This window comes from Carlito syrichta, unplaced genomic scaffold, assembly GCF_000164805.1.
Source record: "Carlito syrichta isolate Samal-C Ts95f unplaced genomic scaffold, Tarsius_syrichta-2.0.1 Scaffold303600, whole genome shotgun sequence".
Lineage (NCBI taxonomy): Eukaryota > Metazoa > Chordata > Mammalia > Primates > Tarsiidae > Carlito > Carlito syrichta.
The window spans coordinates 339,714-349,076 of NW_007247696.1; the positions used below are offsets into that span (position 1 = coordinate 339,714).

General features: G+C 38.8%; 1 long non-coding RNA gene across 1 annotated transcript in view; it reads left to right on the top strand.

Annotated features, from left to right (window-relative positions):
* The window catches only part of LOC110595704, a 55,326-nt gene extending 51,274 nt beyond the window's left edge, over positions 1–4,052 (top strand). The window contains exon 3 of the long non-coding RNA XR_002482000.1: positions 3,820–4,052. This is a non-coding gene — a long non-coding RNA (uncharacterized LOC110595704). The remainder of the gene's footprint in view (positions 1–3,819) is intronic.
* Positions 4,053–9,363: the final 5,311 nt, after the last annotated feature.

Below are 9,363 nucleotides of genomic sequence, written 5' to 3' on the forward strand. Positions count from 1 at the left end.
CTAACCCTTAACTGTACCCCACAAAACCATAATAAAAAATACTGATTATAAAAAAAAAAAAAGCAAACCAAAAAATTCCCCAAAACCAAACCAACCAAAAAACCCACAAAAACCCTATGTGTGGTTGAAGAAGATGCAGGGCAAGAGGGAGAGCAAAGTGAGATCATACTAGAGAGGCAGGAAGGGAACAGATCAGCATACAGGATCCTGTGAGCCATGCTATGGATTTGGATTATTAATATAGATCATTGGTTTTCAACTGGAAACTGTTATGCTCCCCAGGGGACATTTGACATTGTTTGGAGACATTTTTGATTGTCACTACTGGGTTAGGGTCTTAGTGACATCTAATAGGTAGAAAGGCTAGCAAGGCTGCTAAATATTATGCAACCCACATGACAGCCCTCTACAGCATAGAATTATCTGGGCCAAAATGTCACTAGTGTTGAGGTTGAGAAGTCTTGACATAGACAATAAAACTCCTTGAATGAGTTTTAAGAAGGTGAGAGGAGATAACATGACCAGATTGGCATTTGGACAGCTTATTCTTGCTGTAATGTACAAAGTGGTTTGGACAGGTGGTCAGAATTAAGTAGGTATTATTTTCTAACATAGTAAGTGAGAGATGATGGCAACTTGGACTACTGTGATGGCAATGAAGATGACCTATTTTTATTGCCAGGGAAACTCATTCACAATGCATTCCTGCCGGGGGGGGGTGGGTGGCAAAAGTCAGATCAAATGATGCTTTGCATAGCATGACCTCATCTTTGAATAAAATATTTGCATGTACATATTTGCATAGGTAAAATTCTGAAAGGTTAGATACTAACATGGTACAATGTGAGGCAAGATTTTAGTTTACATATCTATCTATTTATTTACTCTTGGCTTATCTTTATACTTTTCTACAATGAACATGTATAATTTTTATGATAAAAAATTAAGTACAAATTTCTGACCATATTCTATCTTTCCAAAAAAAATAGATCAATTATACAGACAACTGTGATGCTAAATATACTAATCATATTTTCCTTCGAACATTCTCATAACAAATATGACAGATTGCAAGAATAGAAATCAGAGAAAGGCTTGAAGGGGAAATCAAATTTCCAAAGGATAATATACAGTTATGAGTATTAACTGATATTTTCCCTTTTACTTTTGCGGGGCATGCGCTCCCTGGGTCTTTTGTATACTTTCTAATCAAACCAAATTCTCATTTATCCATAGTGACTATACTTATTCTTGTAATGGTATACTGCTTAATCTCCAAGCAAAGGATCTGCCCTTTTTTCCCATAAGTTAAATTGGTGTTAGTTATTATACACTTGACACAAAATCTGCTTGTTAAAGACAATGCCGTCATTCAGTACTGCTTTTATCTAGGTGTATCTAACTACTTATTTGATCTTGGCAAATCACTTAATCTCCATGGGCCAGAAATTTTTTATCTGTTTTGGCTCAGAGAGCACACCTTATGATCCTATGGATATGAGTTTTAGATAGTTTGGATGGTAAACCACATCCTGGTATCGTATGGGTGAATAGTCAGTGTGTTAATATGGCAAAGTAGAATAATATAATCAAGCCAGAAAGTCCCTATATTTAATCTGTTTTTTGTTTAGCAGCACCTTTACAAATTACACAACTTCTGCTTGTCACAGGGACCTGGTTGTTTTATCACACAATTAATTTCTTCACTAATAATCCAGTGACCTTAAAGAGGAGCCAGACACTTTACATTCAGACAACAAGTTAGACACTGGTTTACTAATTTTTTATTTTATTATTTACTTATTCTTTAAGTGTGATGTTCTTTAAACACTGTATTATTGCAATATAATATAGTACTTAGAGTATAAATGATTAGTGACATAAAATCAGTCCACTGTAACTAATTATGACAAAATATGCAAACAGAATGGTCTGAAGCAAGCCTCAGAAAACCTGACTTCCAGACACACTCTAGTTATGTGAACTTGAATAGTACCTTTTGGATTTTCTTTACTAGTATTTTAAATCAGAGAATTGAAGCAAATCATCTCTAATTTTTTCCAGTTCTATGTTCTATGCATCTGTTGAGTGATGGCTAATAACATAACTGTGTAAGAAATGCTATAATTAGAAGGATCTATGGCGGGGACCAAAAACCCCCAGAATTTATTTATAAAAAAGTTTTTATTCTTACATGTTTAAACTTCAGTCACCTCCAAAGTACTCTCCATTTGAAGCAATACACCTATCAAGCTACTTTTCCCACTGCTCAAAACAGTTTTTGTACTAGTCAATTTTGATGCCTTTTAGTGCTTCTGCCATTTTTTGTTTCACCTCTTCCACATGGGCAAGCCATTTCCCTTTGAGGAATTTTTTCATCTGAGGAAACAAAAAAAAGTCGTTGTGGGTGAGATCGGGTGAATAGGGAGGGTGGGGCATGGGGGTCATGCTGTTTTTGGTCAAAAACTCCTGAACACTCAGCATGGTGTGCTTGTAAATCACCCATCATGAAATGGTCAAGTGCATTGAAAGACTCTCCCCTCCAAATTCATTGAAGCTGAACGCAGCTTCTCACAACAATGCTAGCTGGTACACTGATGTCAACGGATTCCTAGAACATTTACTTAGCAGGGGAAGCCTGTACTACAAGTGGCACGCCCTCCAAAAAAATCATTCAGTTTTTTGGGGGGTCCTCCCTTGTGCTTTCACTCTTCTCAACTGTTTCAGAGTTCAGTAAGTTAAATTTAAGTAAGTGTGCTAGTGTTCGAATACGTAAAAGTGATATTTGGCTTAGTAGTGGACCAAAGAAAGGAATAAAGAAGACATTTAGGATTCTTGGCAGAAGACATTCAAAAGTTGATTTGATAGCAGATACAAGGAGAAAATATGCTAATATTTTCTGTAAGACTCTAAGAAAACATTGTCTTTGCTTTTTGGTGTAAAGGCAAAAAAATAATTAACGATTTATAAAATGTTTTGACCTTAGTCACATGGGTCAAAAATCCAGCAATAAAAATGAAGTCTTGCTTTATTTGGAGACACGTACACAGGCTTTTGTTACTTCCAAGATGATAACAAGGTGTTAGAATCAGAGGATGAAGAACTGCAGATTGATGTTTGTTATGCTGCCAGAGTACAGGGTCGAAAGAACATGTTGATTTATATATATTCTTAAGACTTTGTTATTCAGTCTCAGGCTGTTTGCTCATTTGCTGGGATTCATATTCTATTTCTAATTCTTAACCTCTTAAATGAAAATATTATTGACTAAAGGGTAACTGTGGAATTCAGTAGGTTATGAATACGGATGGTAAGAAGGTAAAACATCAGGAAAAATGAGTTTGTCTGATCAATACTAAGAAAAAAATATTATTTAGAACATTTAAAAGATACCTAGTCATCAAGTCTGAGATGTGTTCAGGGTGGCAGTTATTTTAAATACTGCTCCTAAAAATTTCACTATTAATTTTTATATTTCACATCCATAGCTTTTTAATTATTTTTCAATTCCTACATCTTTGAAGTGGGTCACTTTCATCAATATTTCACACCTGAAATGGCAAATTAATATTACTGATGTGGCAATAAATTAAAATTTGATTATTCTGAGATCTGCTATTGAGGAAGCAAAGTTTACAAACAATATTATCAATAATGTTCTCAGGCAGTTACATATTTTAGATTATCTTCTTATAAATATACATTGAATGCATTTCATGTTATCGTAATTGATATTTGTAACTATAAATTATTTATCACTATATCAACCATCAGGCAATAACTAGAATTACTCTTATGCTAAGTGTTTGCATTTTCCAGAGGTTTCAGGTACGTAAAAGTGGTATTTGGCTAGTGGTGGGCCAAAGAAAGGAATAAAGAAGACATTCAGATTTCTTGGTAGAAGACATTCAAAAGTTGATTTGATAGCAGATACAAGGAGAAAATATGCCAATAAGAAAATGCATTTTTCAAGATGAAATTCAGCATTTGTTACTTAATAGCATTTATCATCTTCCAATTTTTTTCATATGCAGCAAATTAATTTCAGATCATTTTGCTCTTCCAAGTGCCTTTGTGTATTGTATTTCTTTTTTCAGATCCTTTTGGATAACATTTGAGAAAAAATAAGACTACAACAGTCAATGATTACATTTAGGATGGAAGACAGTTGCAAGACCATGGAACAGGTGGAGTCTGTACGATGGGAATATTCACTTTTTGTGCCACCATTTTGTAGCTCCTCAAAAAAAAAAAAAATAGCAAATGGTGGATATTGTTTCTTTACAAAAAATGGTTCTGTACTGGATCCATCTGTGAAGTATAAACATGTCATCAGCACTCATTTTCCATCTCCAAAAAACATTCCCCATGTCCATATTTGATTTTCAAGTGCATCTGTGCACTGATGGAAACCCTCCCAACATGCTGCTACACAATTGCAGAACCCACACATTTCTGTCTTTGAATCAAGCTTTCATGAGAGCCTGGCCTCCCCTGGGTAGAAGCTTGTTTCGAAGTTGCAAAGGTCCTCTGGGTGACCCCAATAAAAAGAACTTCAGTGTTCATGGTAAGGTTAAGTTATTCCTTTTAGGGAGGTGATATTGTCCTTTGAGTTTTTCTACTTTGTTCAGAATTTTTTTATGTGTGTGCATGTCTTAGAATTTTTCTTTTTATCCCCATGCTTCATTTACCTAATTATTAGTGCTTGTACTGTTAAGTTTCTCAATGACTAAACTTAGATTCGAGAAAAAAAAGTGAAGATTTCGATATTAGTTTGGTTTATTCAGAAAGTTTAAGTAGAAAAAGCAGAGAGTTTATTGCAGAAAGTTGAAAGGCAGGCTTCCTGAATTCTGGGAGTCCCTAACATTGGTGATAATCACATAACCTGAATGAATTTAAAACATCACTGCTAAAATTTCATCTCTTTGTAAACACACATTCAGAAGTGGACTTCTTGTGTGAAGGAGGACATTTTATTTTACCTCATTATTTTCCCTACACAGTGCCAGAGTTACCTTCACTATAGAGCAAGGAGTAAGCTTTGCCTGTCATTTTTAATCAGGTTGTTGTAGGTAATTTTTGTTATGCCCCTCATTACTGAATTGTTTATCAATAGGTGCAGCAAGTGTCACTAGCTTTTCTCATCAAACCAGGTCTGACAAAGCAGCACAGTGCATGGGAAAGAGGCAGCTAGGTGAAACTAATGCCATAGATGTTTGATTCATTAGGAGCTTATTGTTAACGGGGATGTCTGATTGTAAAGGCTCAGTCAAGCAAAAGAGTGCAGAGTAATCAGTCGGATTTATAGTTTGCAGGGCTCAGAAAAAAAATCAACATAAACCTTTGGATATAGCAGAAACAGAAAAATCCCCTTTGGGCAGCCCTAACCTGGAACCAGCCAAATAAGGTCATGCTACACGAAGGTTTCCTGTTAGGTGATGGGAGATAGAGGCGGATTAGAGCCATATGGCATGGCCTATCATACCTTCTGACTTAAGATAACAAAGCCAAGCTTTGTGCTTAGCTGTTTTTGACTGACATCATCAATTTTATTTTATGTTGGTCACCTCCGGTAACAGGAAAAAATGGCCTAGGGTTGATAACACATGCTTTTTTTTTTTCCCTTTTAGTATTAAGATGCCTAGAAGCTAGTTTTGTGCTGTTAAACATTTCAAAGAATTAGTAGCTTCCTCTTCTATCACCCATCCTCCAGCAACTGTCAGCCCCCCTCCCCCTTGTTTTCAGTTTGTACCTTGCAAATGAGAGGCAGCCTTATTCAGAACCAGATGTAAGGCTCCTAGAGAATGAGCATAAGCTGGTGTACTTTAAGCCTAATGGGAAGTTTTATATGCAAGGGCCTTGAACTGATTAGTATAATTCCCTCTTTAATACAGCTGTCCCTCCAGATTAAGGTAAACCAAATGTTGCAATCAGAGATTAGTGTACCTTGCCAGTTATTAACATCCCCGGGTGCTCAGCAAGCACGTCAGACGCTAATGCTGTGTATTTATTTGCTACTTCCCCACTGTAACTTGAACTTCTGCACCTGTCAAAGTATTCCAGTGAAGAGAGGGGCATTATTGGAAAGCAAAAGTTTTATACCTGTACACCTGTTTTGCTTTGTCACAGCTAAGATTTTTCTCTTGGCGTGCCAAGACTGCCAGGTGCTTTAATCTGCTACTCTTCTGGTTTTGTAAAGAAAGATTTTGTGTGCTAAATTGCATTTGTTACTTTCATATGCTTTCTTTTGTGCAACTGGAGAGCTATTCACCTAAACTTTGTATGTGTTTGTTTCCTTTGATAAAGGAGGTGTCTGTAAAGGGTGAGGGTTCTTTCCCAGAAAACTCCACACCTCTGTCTCCTGTGTCCCTCAGCCTCGGCTGAGTCTTAGTCACAAGGTGGGTCTCACAGCTGTAATGTATTTGGCAGGATATCCTGCCTTCTTGCAACCCAGATGTCAAGAAAGACAAAGTCCGGGCTATCTCAGAAAGATCTAGCTATGTTTCTTTCCTCCGCAGCCCCCACCAGGGTCACACTTGGACTCCAGGCCTGGATCTACACAATAAACACACTGGAGAAGTTAGAGACAGTAGCTTGGGTTGTCTTTCAGCCAGTGATGTTGGTCCTGTCTCAGCACTGCCTGATCTCTTTTCTTCAGTGCGGCAGATGTGCCAGCAACTAAAGGCAAATAATGGAAAGTTTGAGGAAGAGACCTCACATTTGTAGAATAAAGTGCCTTTGTGATTTTCATCAACATCGTTTCTTACTCAGAGATTGAGAATCAGAAAGTGCCTTCTGTGAAAAATGCCTAGTTTGGTAAGTAACCACTAGGGTCATGTCAGGATCTGAATTTTTAAAACATATGTGGGTTGAAATCATGTAGCTATGTTCTTACAGAGTGATCACCTGATGCCAGCAGCCGTGGGGCAACACCAGGCCGCCCCCAGTTTTTTCACAGACAGGAAGGAGCTGCAGTTTTCTAGCTAATCCATGACACTGGAAGCAGTTACCAGTTCAGGGTGGTATCAGAGCTTGGGGGACGTTTCTTTGGCTTCTCCCTCCTTACCCCATAAGTAAGGGGTACGGTATTTGCACATTGATTGCCTGGTGCAGAGTTTCTACATATTATAGCCTAATTGCAGATTTTTTAAAAAGACAAAAATATGTTCATATCTTAGGAATTATGTCTTGCAGCCTACTAAATATGCTAATGCAGCACTAAGCAGGGATAAAGTTCTTGCCATACCCCCCAACAGTTGCGTGGAACCTGCTGCCAAGTGATTGTTAATTGTGAAGCACAAGCAGGCTTTGCAATCCATCTTAATTGTCATACTTACTTCAGGTTTCGTGATAAGGCTCGATGTTCTGTTTAAAGTGACAATGTTGACAAGGGGAAAGGGTGTGGGCCTGAGCCTGTGGTTCTGAAGGGGTTGCGTGCTCTGACCTGCCGAAGGTTGATATGGACGGTCTGCGAGGGGATTTTAGTTGTCATGGGGTCCCCAGGCGGTTGAATGGAGAAACTGTCTGTCCTGCTTTTTCCTGTTAGGATCCTGACACGTGGAGCATTGATGAACTCAGCACAACGTTGAATGGGAGCTTTTTGGCAGCTGAGACACTGGGGCTAAGCTGCAGGTCAGAGATAACACCAGTACGGATCTCCTCCTGCACACAGCTCCTAGCATGCTTTCTTCCCTCCTGAGTGCAGGAAATGGCTCATGTTAAATACGTTCACTTTTCAGTTTTCCTTTCTCCTAAAATGGAGCTTGACAGATTGGACTTTTCAGCTCCCCCTTTTTTCACCACCTCTGCTTTCTACCTCAGAAATACTCTTCAGGAAGCGGGAGTTAATCTTGGTGGGGAAACGATAAGGTGATGCTTGATTTTCAGGGGAAAGCAGAAGGATATGGCAGCCTCATTGTGGCACAGAAACTTAGACCTCCTCACCTTTGAGGCTTTCCTTAGCTTCGGAACAGACCAGAAGAGTTAGAGTGGAGAGTCTACTGCCCAGATGAACATAGGAGATCACCACTTAGCATTGTGCAGCAGTAGAGAAAAGGAATAACCGATTTGGGAGGTAATGCTGACTTTAAAGAGTGCTTTCTCCAATACTTCTGTGGTCCTTTACCCAAAGGGTGTGTTGCTGCTCACACCAAAATGTTTCTGCATTGTTTTACATGCAGCTGAGTTTAGCAGGTTTCCGAGATGTGGAGAACAAAGAGAAACTGCCAGCAAAGAGTTACTCTAATAACCTTTTGCCAACATCCTGTATTCACAAAAGCGATGTAGAAAGAATTCTTTCTAGTTTTAATATCTGCCCTAAACTTGGGCTGTCAAAGGCCAAGGAATGGTATTTGAAATGCATTGTAGTGTGGTATTGATTAGTTACTGTGAAACTAATGTATTGAAACCACTCCCAAATCAAGTCATATTCTGACTTGGGGTACATGTGGATGACTTCAGTGAGGTATGAATGTTTCCTTTTCTCTTCGTTGAGTATATGATGCACTTTGAAGCAAAAAGGATGTGAATGTGAGTTTGTGTGGTATATGTGTGCATGTGAATGTATATGTAGGTAGAGGGAATGGGATGAAGAAGGAGATGGGAATGTGAAAAACTTTCTGGTAGAGGTTCAGTAAGCATCAGAAAATAAAGGGATGTGGGTAGAAGTGAGAGTAACGGGATAGTCCCAGGGCTGACACCTTAGAACAAATAGGGTGAGGCTGCCCTTTGATCTCACCAATTGTGTGCACTTCTTAGCAATTTCGTGCACCCTTTCTGTTTTATGGGGCAAAGCTGAGCGTGTGTGTGTGTGTGTGTGTGTGTGTGTGTGTGTGAGAGAGAGAGCGAGAGAGAGAGAGAGAGAGAGAGAGAGAGCGAGAGAGTGAGCATGAGTAAGTGAGATGTATAAAAGCCAAATATGTTGAGTCAATAACCCTGAGGAGAATGATTCAGGTTTGGAACTCCATCAGAATTTGCTCTGATGTAAGACGGTGGCGCCAGGCCTTCCATAATAAAAACAAATTTTCAGTTCTCCCCATCCAATTGTCCTATATAGTCTTCAGCCTCTTTGAGTGATCAGGACTAGGCCGTTCTTGGTCTTAGCCTAGACAACTCTCTGGCTACTGCTGGAGGGGGACTTCCCGGGACCTCTGAATTTGCCCAAATTTGACTTCAGGGAGAATAGCCAGAACTGGACAGACTCGGGACTCCAAAGAAATAGCAGTTGTAAAGTGTTCACTACAGTAGTCAACACGTAGTAAGTGTTGGGTAAATTATTCTTTTAGGAATGAAGCCAGATGAATTTCTTGTTGACTACTTCCTTTGACTGTGTTTGCCAGGTATAGCACCGTCTGAGGGAATAGA